We start from the raw sequence: 12,924 nt of genomic DNA on the forward strand, positions 1-12,924 counted from the left end.
GCGTGAACTGCGTCATCCACGGCATTCTGCCCTGGTCCATATCACACCAGCCATTCCTGGTAGAAGACTGATGTGCCAGTGGAGTTCAGCTGTCACTCTCTCAGCCTACAGTTTCTCAGACTCAGTTCCTGCCCACAGACTTTTTGCTTCAGTTATGCATTTCAGCAATTCATGTAGGCAGGAAATGGGTGATGCCTCAGGGTACAGATCATAAAACAGGACAAGACACATTATTACTGCGGGCTGGCGAGGTGAGGGAAAAAGACCTTTTGTATCTGGATATCTGTTGGAAGTCTCATCCTAATAAATGTGGATTGTCTCCAATATCTTACACGACATACTGATAATTTTATCTGAGTAAAGATCAAAGGGAGGTTTGCTTCCAGTTAGGATGAAGAAGGATGTGAAAGACTTTCACTCTCTAAATAACTACAAGAAAGAAAAAAAAAACAGACGAAAGAAAAATCATGTTTTTTACGGAAGTAGTGAAGAGCAGTGGATGCAAGGAAGCCTTGATAAACCAATATGCAGAGAAAATCCACTCCTTTATCAGTGAGTAGAGAGTTAGGGGTGCTTCCATCCTTGGGGGTGGATGCCTGGTCTCGTGGAGGTGAGAACAAGTTAGCCACAGATGTAGAGTCTTTGCATGGATGAGGAGAAAGCACCCAAGGCTTGAAAGATGCTGAGGGCTTACTGGATGAGTTGGACTTTACAAGAGTCCCAAATGCAAAATCAAGTCAGTTAGTCCAAAAATACCCTCTGCCCCAGTCTCCCCACCACACTTCTACCCTGAATGTTGCCCACTGCAGCCTCACAGGAATCTGACACCTAGAAATCCTTAAATGCCAGTCTTCTCCAGGGTTCTGTCCTAGACCCACTGTTTTGTGTCTTCTAATCACGTCCCCTGAGTTTTCCGGATTTGACCTGGTGTGTTCACTGATGGTGCTCAGGTTTGTGTCTCCCGCCCAGATCTGGGTGTTAAGGGCCAGACACATTCCTCCAGCTGCCTGTGGACATCTCCACCGGGATGCCGCACCGATGGCTCACACTCAATGTGTCCTGGACTGAACTTATTGCTGTTCCCATTGAAAGCAGTCATTGCTCCTCTTCTTGTGTTCTCTATCCACCTAGGTATCCAGGCCAGAAACCTAGCAGCCATCCTTCACTCCTCCTTGTCATCTCCTATGGACTGAATTGTGTTCCCCCCAAATTAATACGTTGATGTCCCAAGCCCCACTGTGACTGGATATGGAGACAGGGCTTTTAGGAGGTAGTTAAGGCTAAATGAAGTCATAAGGATAGGGACCTAAACTGACAGGATTTATGGCCTTATAAGAAGCAGCAGCATTTTTTAATGAGGAATTGTTACTTTTCCACAATAAAATTCACCAGAATCTTCAGGGATGAGTAGACTAGTCTCTGTGCTTGTTCTGTATTCCTCTCTGCACTTAGAACAGTGCTGGCATACGGGGCTGCCTCCTCCATGCTAATAAGACAGTCTCATCTACTTCCCTATAGCAAGGCCCTGAAACATCAAGGAATACTGGGCATTCTACCTTTTGGCTAACGAACCATTTTATTCTATGAAAACAATTGTAGGTGTGTCACTATATAATAGGTGTCATTACAGTTCCAGTCCATGAAATAGCAATAATGGGAAGGATGCTCATATTCATACAATGCACTTTAAAATGAGTGCTCCCTGCGCCATGGAGATGCTCTGAAAGGCTTCCAAAGGCCTATGCTGAGATTTCTCAGTAATAGCACGGGTGATCGCAGAGGCCAGGGACCACACTTGCCTGGGATATTTTGGGTGAAAGGGTCTAATCTTTATCTATGTGGTTCTCTGTTTATATCCACTTGCAGTTAGGGTTTCAATGAATGTTTCTTTATGCTAATGACTACATCGTTGATATTGATGGTACTGTCTTGTGAGAGACATCACGCAGTACTCCATGTGGGGTCTTGAGAAACACTTCATGATAACGGTAAAGAGCCATTTTCACACAAGCATCCTATTAATTTAATAGAGAGCCGTGCTCCATTTTGGCATAGAAAGTCTACCCTAAAGGTTAGGAATGGTTTGAGGGAAGCCCAAATCAGATACAGGATACATGCGCATGCAATTCTTGCGACTTTTCCAAGAATTTGTGACTTTGTGAATTTTTTCAGTAAAAAAAATACATAACTAGCATGATATCACCCCTTTCTTTCAAAACATAAAAAAAAATAGAGGCAAAGAGTTACAAAAAAAGAAGGAGGAAGGGAATCAGTATTTATCATTTGTGTCAGGTATTTTTTACACAAATAATTTTATTTAATCTTTTCAATAATGCTGTCTTGTGAGGAATTCTAGACACACGGAAATTGAGACTCCAAAAAGGAATTGGCCAAAGTCACAGAGCAGGTAAAAAGACAGAGCTTAGCATGGCTGTGACACCAGGCCTGTGCACCTCCGAAATTCTTCCACAGCTCTTGTATCTATAGCAAGCCGACCGCAATGCACTGGAAAGGCCCCGGGCGGCTGTGCAGACGGTTGCCTTGTCAGTTTTGGCACGTTTCTTCTCCTCCATCCTTCTGTCTTTTCATGCTCCGGCCTTGCTCCCGAGCACAGAGTGCATTTAATCTGCAGGCATCACAGCATAATAGAGAGGTCAGAATCAGGCCACCTCGGCTCCGCCCAGGCTCTGCCATTAGCCAGAAGCAGGATCTGGAGCAAGTCAGTCACACCCACGCTCTGGACTTCTGTTTTCTCAGCAGCAAAAGGAGTAAATCGGACTCGGTTTCCAAGATTTCCACCAGCTCTAACACTCAGCGATTAGAAAATGCCTGGTTTATCGCGTTCCTTGTTGAGTAAATTACCCTGACAACGAGGCCCTTCATACAACTGGGGAGGCGGCAGCTCCCGCAGGGCGAAAGGCTTGTTTGCTGGCCGGTGCGCCTCGCAGCCAGCCCTGAGCCGGGTGTGACTGCCTCGGGGCCGCCCGATCCCGGCCGTGGGGCGCAGCCTCCAGGCTGGCGGCCCAGACACGCCAACTCCGCTGTGGTTCCCATCCGAGAATAAACCCTATCCTGTTTCTCCTATTCACAGAAAGTCAGTCAGAAACAGTCTTTTTGGTGTGGGGAGTGAAAAACCCCTACTAGCAGCATAAATGGGAGAGAAAGCTCGTGGCCTGTAGAATCACAGAACAATGGTATTGAAAGTGATTTTCTACTAAAGCCCTCGCGGAACGGTGGGACGGCGGAGGGCCGGCGGGTCCGGCAGCCCAGACCAAACGCCAGTCTGATGCCTGTTTGCAGAGCCTCAGTGAACTGCACTGCCGCCGCCTGCTATTTTCACACGCTCCCCAGCTGTCCCCCAACCGCTGCCGCCGCCGCCAGCCCACCGAAGAAAAGGGACACACAGTAAGGAGGGGGGATGGGAAGAGAAAACTCAGAGACAACCAAGGCCTTGGGGGCTTTTTTTTTTTTTTGGCTTAGAAACTCAAGTTTTAAGAGTTTTCTGTGAAGCAATGTTGAATCTTTATGATCAATGAAAAGAAAAAAAACCCTGCAGGGCCAGGCTGCACCTCCTGAATAGTCCAGGAAAAGAATCTTTGGCGCGTCCTCTAAATTCTTCTTTAATCAATTTGCAAACCCAAATGGATGATGGACTGGGAGGTGGTCCGGCCCTGAGCGCTGTTACATTCCTCTCCAGGGTGGAAACAGACCAGCCAGTCGTTGTATGAAGGTCTGCCTTTAACTAATTGCTCCCTCAGAGGATGGGCTATCTGGCTATTAATGCATAAATCTCCTCTTCTCAGAAACGCGATTAGGCTTTTAATCTGGAATTTTCACCCAAATTCTAGTAACTGCATATCCACTTTTTAAGATCTTTTGAAGAGGGAACAGGAATTATTAAAGGTCCCTTGTCCCCGTCATTAAGCACTGATATAAATGCACAGTCATTGCCCAAAGGAGCAATTTTATGTTGAATTTATGAGAATTTTATGTTGTTTTCCTCCCTCACTAGGTGGTTTTGAATAAAAAGACAGGGGGTGGGGTACTCACTGGCGTCTGCCCCACAGTAGCTCAGTGCCCATGAGGAAGACTCAGTGGAAACTAACAGTGAGGAGCAGTCGTGTGTGATGCGTGTGTGGGCGCCCTGCCTTTACTGCAGGAAGTGCCTTTCATTTTCCTGTTGCCCTTGAAGAACCTGTTAATTAGAAAAGATCTCTGGAAGAGCTTGAAAGGTAACCCAGAAGTTGCCCTGTGCTTTCTCTTTTCCTTATGAGGAAGTATTTGTCTACCTTCCCCCTCAAGCCTCGGGTCCATGGGGCTGGGTGTGAGGACAGCAAAGTCGGCCTCTGCTCTAGTGACCTTGGTTTCAGTCTGAGGTCCAGCATCCCCTTTTGGTCAAGTTATTGGTGGCATCATCCCAGCAGCTGTTTCTGGGGTTTAACACGCTGCGGCACTGCTTCAGGGTCCATGTTTTGGTTTGTCCCCCAGTGTCTGGATAATGACTCTGGGAGACCATGGGGAGAAGGACCTAGTAGTGCCTGCTGCAGCAGAAATTCACCAAACACGCCCGCAGGCACCATCTGCTAGCCAGCCTCCTCCAGCCCTGGCAGAGGGGGTGGGCTGTCCACCTCCCACCAGCCCCTCACCCTTTTGTGATTTGTTTGCCCCAGTTCATAATGACCCGATGGCTTCTGGACGAATACAAGAACAGGGTGAAGGGGGAAAGGGAGGAGGAAGGAAAGGGAGGAGGTGAAGGGAGGAAGGAGGGGAGTGGTTGGCCCTGTGTGTATAGGAACAAGACAATCTCTTTCTCTTTGTTCTTGGCTGCAAGCAAGAGAAATGCAAAGGGGGATGTAACTGCCCCTTAAATTCTCTCCCTGCCTGCTGTGGTCCCCTTCTGTGCCTTTTTCTTTCCCCACCTGCTCACCACTTACAGGTTCTCTCTCACCCTCCGTTTCTGGAAGAATCTGGACCTGACCTAAAGCACAGCGTAGTTGCGTAGTTAAGCAGCTCTAGCTCTGTGTTCCGGACCCAGCATCTGGGTGCCCTGACCTTGGACCCCACTGGAGGTAAATGACTTCCACTCTCATTTCTGTCCCTATACCCGCATCTGAGCAGCTGACTGCACCACATTCCTTTCTCGGATGAGTCCTGCCTTGCTTTTCTTTCTCCTGTTTCCCAACCTGACGGTGAGCGTCTGGGACACTGAACACCTCTCACCTTAGCCCAGTGGTTCTCAGCAGGAGGCAGCATTTGGACATGTGTATTGGTGGGGAAGGGAGGAGAGGGGATATTTTCGGTTGTCACAATGTCTGGGGGCACTGCTAGCATTGAGAGGGTGGGGGCAGGGATGCTAAACAATTTGTCCTGCCTAAAATGCAGTGGCACTGAGGTGGAGGAGCACTGCCCCTGCCCCTGCCCCTGCCCGAGGGCATGCGTGCCCGGCACTAGCAAAGGAACGCCCTCAGTCCCCCGGAACCTGCTCCTTGGGCTTCCCTCTCCGTGCAGCTTCTCTTCTCTCAGCTTGGTTTTGTGCTTGGAGCTGCAGTCAGCTCCTTTGCTCCCTCCTAGAAAATCAGCCTTTCCAAGACTCGAGCCTTAGAAAGGCCCAAACTTTCCTATTCCTGCCCATTGAGCCACATTTCTCCAACCTGTTATATTAGCCTAAGGCAGATTTATTTTTCAATAGCTGATTTTGACTCTACCCTCTAGAGAAATTCTGTTTGCTCTCTCTTGTCCCAAGCTATTTCTTGAGCCCAGACAGGTGTAACCTTACAGGTGTGGGATACTAACTTTAGAAACTCAGCTGTCTTATATTCTTATTTTCTTGGACACCCTCGCCTCAGGGGTTTGACAGTCTAGTCAGGAGTGAAAGACGACAAACAAGAAAATATATAGTCTGTCCATTAATTTGCTCCGGCTGCCATAACAAAGTACCACAAGCTGGATGGCTTGAACAACAGAAACTTGTCGTCTCACAGTTCCGGAGGCTGGAAGTCTGAGACCAAGGTGTGAGTCAGGTTAGTTTCTTCTGAGGGCTGAGGGAAGGGTCTGTTGCATGCTTCTCTCCAGCCTCTGGTGGTTTGCTGTCAATCTTTGACGTTCCTTGGCCTGTAAGAGCATCACCCCATCTCTACCCTCATCTTCATATGCATTCCCCTGTGTGCATGTCTGTCTCCAAATGTGCCCTTTTCATAAGGACACCAATCATATTGGATTAGGGTCTCACCCTTCTCCAGTATGACCTCATCCTAATTAATTACATCTGCAACAACTCTATTTCCAAATAAGTTCACATTCGGAGGTACTGGGGGTTAGGGCCTCACCATGTGAATCTAGGGGGGTGCATAATTCAACTCATAACAGTATAGTAGGTTGTGATAAGTTCCAAGGAGAAAAATAAAGCAGGGAAAGGGGTGTGGGGAGCATAGAGGTTGGGGAGGCATGTTATTTTTAAAGAGTGATCAGGGAGAAAATCACTGATCCGACATGAAGGCAATGGGAGAGCCAGTCATGTTGACACCCAAGAGAAGAAAATTCCAGCCAGAAGGAACAGTAAATGCAAAGGCCTTGAGGTGGAGCGAGGTGAGTAGGACTGTTTGAGGAGCTGCAAGGCAGCCCATGTAGCTGGAGTGGAGAGAGTGATGAGATGGACGTGAGAAATGAGGTCAGAGCCAGCCAGGGGAAGGAGAGCATGTGGAACTTTGAAGCTTGCTAAGGCCCTGAAGCTCTTTGGTTCTCAACTATCTAGACTACTTGTCCAGACAGTTTGTGTTGAATATGGTAATAATAACTACCAATTAGTGTACACCGACAAGTTAATAGCACCATGATGTGCTTATCTTAATTTGCTGGCACGTTTTTTTCTCATTTCATCTTATTTTATAGAAGAGGGCACTAAGGCTCAGGGAAACTCAGTGATGTGTCCTGTGCCATATGCTTAAGTGATGGAGACAGATTGGACCCCTTGGCTGCTTGGCTTCAAAGTCCACGTGCTTAAGCTCCACGGTACGTGGCTGTGGCTGTCATGGGTTAAATTGTGCACCCTGCCCCCCTACCCCACACAACTCATATGTTGAATTCCTGATTCCCAGTACCTCAGAATGTGACCTTGTTTGGAAAGAGGGTCGTGGCAGATGTAATTAGTTAAGATGAGGTCATACTGGAGTGGGGGGCCTTGAACCAATATGAATGATGTCCTTACAAAAAGGGGAAATTTGGACAAATTTGGACACTGACACACAGGGAAGGAGAATGCTATGTGAAGATGAAGGCAGAGATTGGAGTGACGCTTCTATAGGCCAAAGAATGCCAAAGATCGCCAGCAAATCACCAGAAACTAAGGGAGAGGCATGGAACAGACTATCCTCACATCCCTCAGAAGGAACCGACTCCACTGACACCTTGATCTCAAACTTTTAGCCTCCAGAACTATAAGACAATACATTTCTCTTGTTAAAGCCACTTAGTTTGTGGTCCTTTGTTCTGGCAGCCCTAGTGCACTAATACAATGGCTGTCTATGGTTATTTATACTTAGTAACTTTCATGATTTACAGCTTAAGAGCTTTCCCATCTCTATAGCACATATGCTTCTAGAATATGTCACCATAGTTTTATGAATCCAAAAGTCCACAAGTGTGGATTTATAAGTTTATAGATGTGGCATGGATCTTAGAGACACTCCTCTTGCAGATACAGAAATTGAGGCCCAGAGAGATGAAGCGACATGCTCAAGGACACAGAGGGAATTTTGTTTGTTTTTTCATGTTACTTGCCCTTAGACTCTCTACCAGGCCACACTGACTTTTTCTTTTTCACCTGTTTAGAGAAGGGTCTGTCAGTGATACAGCTATCTCTCCAGGAAGCTGAAGCTCCTGGCCCCTGAGTTAGGACAGCCCCTGCTCCCTTCTTCATCAGTGTTTGCCAGAGCTCCATGAGACCAGTGCAAAACGCAGGTCTCAGTCCTCCAGCGCCAGCCACAGTGGACCTTGGAGAGCATCACTTTCCACACCCCTTACTCCTCTTCTGCTCTAGGAGAAAATTCTTTTAATTCCTATGTCCTAGACCTTGATATCTGAAGGATTCTTCCAACCATATGTACTAGGTATACATTGCTTTGCTCATAATATAGTAATTAGTCTTTTGGGAAGCACATAAAATTTCTTTCTCCGAGCATAACCTGAGAGTGTCTGATGAATTGGCCCCTTTCCCTCATTGAGAATCTCTGAACAGAACAGCTAGCGTTTGCCTGTCTCCAGCCTGCGGTACAGACATCCCTGTGGTGCTCTGCGGAATGCGTCCCTGGGCTGAGAGCAGCAGCTCTGTGGTCCTGGGCTGTAGAAGTTAGTGCGCGGAGGGCTGAGGAGGGGGCATCAGCACGCGGAGGGCCGAGGAGGGGGCAGTCACATCTGGGCCTGAGATCCTGAACTGTGCCCTCAGGCCTCAGGAAGCCTTGTTGGCTGGCTGCACACTGCCTCACAGGGCTACCTGCCGTGGTTGGGCATGTTACCAACAAACCATTTACACCAAAGGAAGAGGGGCTGCCTCCCACAAGAGCTGGCAATGCTTCTGCGCCTTCTCTGCATCCCCTGGGGAGAGCCTGGGTGACTCCAAAGTTGGAGCCAAAGACTTCATCCCTACTGAGGGAGCTGGGAATTGTGCGTGAGGTTTAAAAAGCTTCAGTGGAGTAAGTGACACTGAAATATTGGCCTTGGAATAAACAATCATGAATTTCAGTTTATGTCTGAGACTCGGGGGAAACGCATGTGCAAAAGCACACTTTTAGGCCGGTATAGTACAAGGAAGAACAGGAGAGTCTTGCTCCAAACTGTTGTGTGACTTAAAATGTCACCATTATTGTTTCATCTGTGTATTAAAAATGCACATACACTCACTTGGGGGAAATCTTAATATTAGTTACTCACATCCTCGCGTGACTAAGGGATCTGAGAGGAAGAAGGCCTTTTCAGCTGAAGCCTAGCTAAATCCGGCTGCTGCTAAGCTCTTGCTCTATTCAGTATGTGTTCTTGCATTCATCATTTAGTTGATGTTAAGAGGCGACACTGAAGAAAGGGAGGCTGGAGGCATAAAGATAAAGATTTCTGATGCCGCAGCTTTACCAGGGCCTGATGCAAAGTGAGCGGGAGGTGGGCAGTCAGGACCATCTTCCATCTCCCAATTGCCGCTCCAGCTTGAGGGCAAACGGAGGGTTGGCGCCAGCAGGAAGAGCCGAGGAATATGTTCAATTAGTCATTGTGTGCATTAAACATCCGCACTGTGCACGGAACTTTACTACACATTGTTGATATAAAAAAATGTCCAATGTATGGTTTCTTCCCGTGAGGCACTTACACTTTAGTTGGGGAGATGAGATTTCTGCAGAGCCTCTCTTTCAGCAATCCTTCACAAAGCTGGAGGGGTTCTTAGCTGCCTGGGAATGCATAAATGGAGAGCATCTGGAAAGCATAGGAACGGTCTCCACGGTGCTCCAAGGTCCTTTCCAAGTGTAGGAACCCTGAGACCTAGTCGGTGTTTTCATCAACACCTAGAGGAGTGGCGTTATCCTGACACTTGGTCAACTGGCTGGGTCATTTGACGCCAGGGGACTCTAAAAGTTCTTCCAGCTGATCCAAACCAATTCCTTCATTGGCTCCTCTACAAACGGCATAACTCCTTCCCCATTTTGCTTTTCTTTTGAGGTCACGACAACTTGAAAATTAAGCCAATTTGCTATTGGTGTATTTTGGGAATTTTCTACCCTTCTCAGAGTTTGGGTTTCATTCAAAAGGGAAGAGACTCAATCTCTTTCCCCACTGATAGGGTGAGACCTAGACACAGGTAGGAAAGTTTAGGGAAAAGAGCAAGCTTTTGGCAAGAGCGGAGCCAACGAAATTTCACAAGAGCAAGGAGAACACTGGCTGGAGGGAGAAAGCTAAAGCTTTGCTGCTTCACAAGTGGGCTCGAGCTCGGATCAAGATATATTCCTTTTCAGGCAGGTTGTCCATTCTTTATTCTCTTGGCATCATTTTTTTTCCTAGTAACAAATGAGTTATAACAGACCCATAACTCAGCTATTAGGAATAACGTTATGTCGCTTTCCCATGGGAGAACTAATCAAATGTCCCAGGCAGGCTCACTTTGTCATTCTGTCAACTGCATGAGAAGCAGGGAGCTCCTTTTACGCAGGCCATCTTAATGCTGCAGGCCTTGCCACACAGCCCGAGGCAGTAAACAGCTTCCATTTTGTACCAGATACATTTTGAGTTCTCATTCTTTCATTTAAAAATGAAAGAAACTTAAAAGTAGCAGGAACAAACTGTGCTGCCCTTGCTTGTCATCAAAGGATTCCTTTTGTCCTGGCATTAAACAGTAGCAGGCAATAACCAAAACCCCAGGAGCACAGTATTTCTGGGATTGTATCAGGGCGGAAGATTAAACTCCAAACCATTCAGGATGTCTCTGCTTTGCACCTCGACCAAGAGGCTCTTATTGCTGTCCTCGCTGTTTCCTAGGGAAATATGTTCCTGCAGTGTTAGGGAGAATTTACGACTAGCTCCAGGCTTCCTGTCTGAAGATACTTCTCTCAGAGAGAGGCAAAGGAGGGGAAAAACCCAACCCTGAAAATCAAAACAGACTTGCTTGGTCTGATTTTATTGAAGAGAATTTGATATCCGTGCAAAGCCCAGGTTGCCTGTGTTGGTGTCTAAATTAGAACAGAGAGAACTCTTCTATAAAATTCCCAGTGAAATGAAAATTTCATAGAATTGAAGTTTAGTCTTTCTCAAGTGATGAGTCGCTGAACTCTGGGCGTCATGATTCATTCCTGAGTGTAACCAGGAAATTGGAACAATGTTGAATACTCCAGCCATGTTTTCACTACAAAAGTCAATTCTAATCAATCAGTTCCCAGCTCAAAATAACGCGAAAGTTTGGTAAAGAAATCTGCAAATCAGTTTCTCTCTGCTGTGATCTAAATTTAAAGAGAAAGGTTTTCTGGTTTCAGATGATAGCTAATATTCTGGAAAGCTCTCACGTAGATGCAGTCTACCACGTGCTCCCGCAATCAGGAGAAATTTGGAACTGGGGTGTGAGATGGGGTTGCTGTGGGCAGGGAAAGGAGGGCTGCAATATTCAATAAGCTTTTTAGAAGGGCCAGGAGCTGCAGACCACTGCAGTCCGCCAGGAAGAGCCGAGTGAAAGGAGGGGGCGAGGGGAAAACCTTTACATTCCCACACAGAGGTCAAAGATCGCTCGTGTACACACAGCAGGAAACCACCACGGCTGATGTTTTCCAAATCAGGAGACATGGCTCCCTACTGGAGACCCAAGTGCCCTGGTTCCAGAATTTATGAGCACAGCTGGCTCACAAAAAGGCAGCCATCTACCTAGTGTACGAGAAGTGCCAAAACACCTTTCTGTCCCCAGTGTCTCCCCCATCGCTGACCTCGGCATCTTCCCCATCGTGTTTAAATTATCAGCATCTGAATTACTGATGGGTATTAAAAAAAAAACGAACCCAAGTCAAATTGTAGTTTGCTATAAGACCTATGATAAATCTGTTGCTAATTCTCTAGCTCTTACAGTACTGGTTCTGACTTGGTTGGTTGGTAAACCCCTCTTTGAAAACCTCATGTGATCTATAGTCCCTCTTTCCAGAAAGATGCACAAATACATGGAAGTTTGTATGTAAGTTCAAATGGTTCACAAATCTCCTGAAGTCTACTGGTGAAACCTACCCATCTCTCTGTCTCTCAGCTCTGAATGTGATCCTCTCCACTCATTATCCACTCGTGCTCAACCTCACCTCCTCCATAAAGGCTTCCATGGTTTCCCCCATCTGAACACCTATAGCTCTTACCACCGGTGCTTCTCTTTAATGTCGTCTTAGAAGGTGAGTTTATTTTTCATTCACATGTGTCTTGCCTTCCTGAATGATTATATGCTCCTTGAGATCAGGTATGTTGTGTTCTTCAATGTTTTATCCCCAGAGCACCGGGTGGGAAAGAGGGACTCTGCCATGCTTTGGCCCCAGCATGCACTTTTCCCCCATGATACATTTCTGATAAATGCAGCATTTCCCCTTAAAATCAGAAAGCAGCAACTGATATGTGTTTCCCCCTTCCCTTTGGACAGAGACTTCCACACCAGAGGTGACCTGAAGCGTGCTGGGGATACTCAGCAGAGGGAAGCCGACTCTTTCCAAGCCAACAATAGTAAGAGATACATCGTGGAAAGTGTGCGTTGCTAACTGCAGTGCCACTCCCAGGGCCCAACGCATGTTTCAAACAGCCGGTGTTGCAAATGACCAGAGGATGAGCCGCGGAAACCCTCCCAGCTTAAGCCCCTGTGGACTCTTCTTAATTGGGGCAATTTCAGGGTAATCCCTCTTCTCTGCCTCTTCACACTGTCCCCAGTGTGATTTAACCTAAATTTCCTTCAAAGTTAGAGCTGCTACCACATATTTACAGGGTCATCTCCCTGAAGCCTTCTGAAGAATTATGGATCTAAAGTAAAATGAGATCCTCAGTTACTCGCCTTATCATCCATCCTCAGTACACTTTTATTGCTAATATTAAAACACAATGTGTGTTGGGAATAAATAGCAAAAGAAATAAAAATACGTTTCAGAAATCTAAAAACTTTTCATTTATTTTTTCCTAGGATGATTTTATAATTTAGTGGTTATCCCCTTTGGTATCAGACCAACATAGATTTTAATATTACCAGCAGTATGATGATGAGGAAGCTAGTTAACTTCTCAAAACTTCAGTTCCCTCCTCTGTAAATGGGCATAATGACACCTACTTCATATGTTTGTGGGGGGATTAAAATGAAATCGCATATACAAAGTCTATATTACAGTGAATTCATGTATACCACAATGTTAGCACATAGTAAGTGCTCAATAAATGAGTGAGCCACCA

General features: G+C 46.5%; 1 long non-coding RNA gene across 1 annotated transcript; it reads left to right on the forward strand.

The window, feature by feature from the left end:
• The first annotated feature begins 4,891 nt into the window (after positions 1–4,891).
• On the forward strand, positions 4,892–12,633 carry LOC139044808 (uncharacterized). Its single transcript, XR_011502048.1, has 3 exons — positions 4,892–5,069; positions 11,756–11,891; positions 12,134–12,633. It is a non-coding gene; the product is annotated as an uncharacterized lncRNA (long non-coding RNA).
• The last annotated feature ends 291 nt before the right edge of the window (positions 12,634–12,924 follow it).

This window comes from Equus asinus, chromosome 3 (assembly GCF_041296235.1).
Source record: "Equus asinus isolate D_3611 breed Donkey chromosome 3, EquAss-T2T_v2, whole genome shotgun sequence".
Lineage (NCBI taxonomy): Eukaryota > Metazoa > Chordata > Mammalia > Perissodactyla > Equidae > Equus > Equus asinus.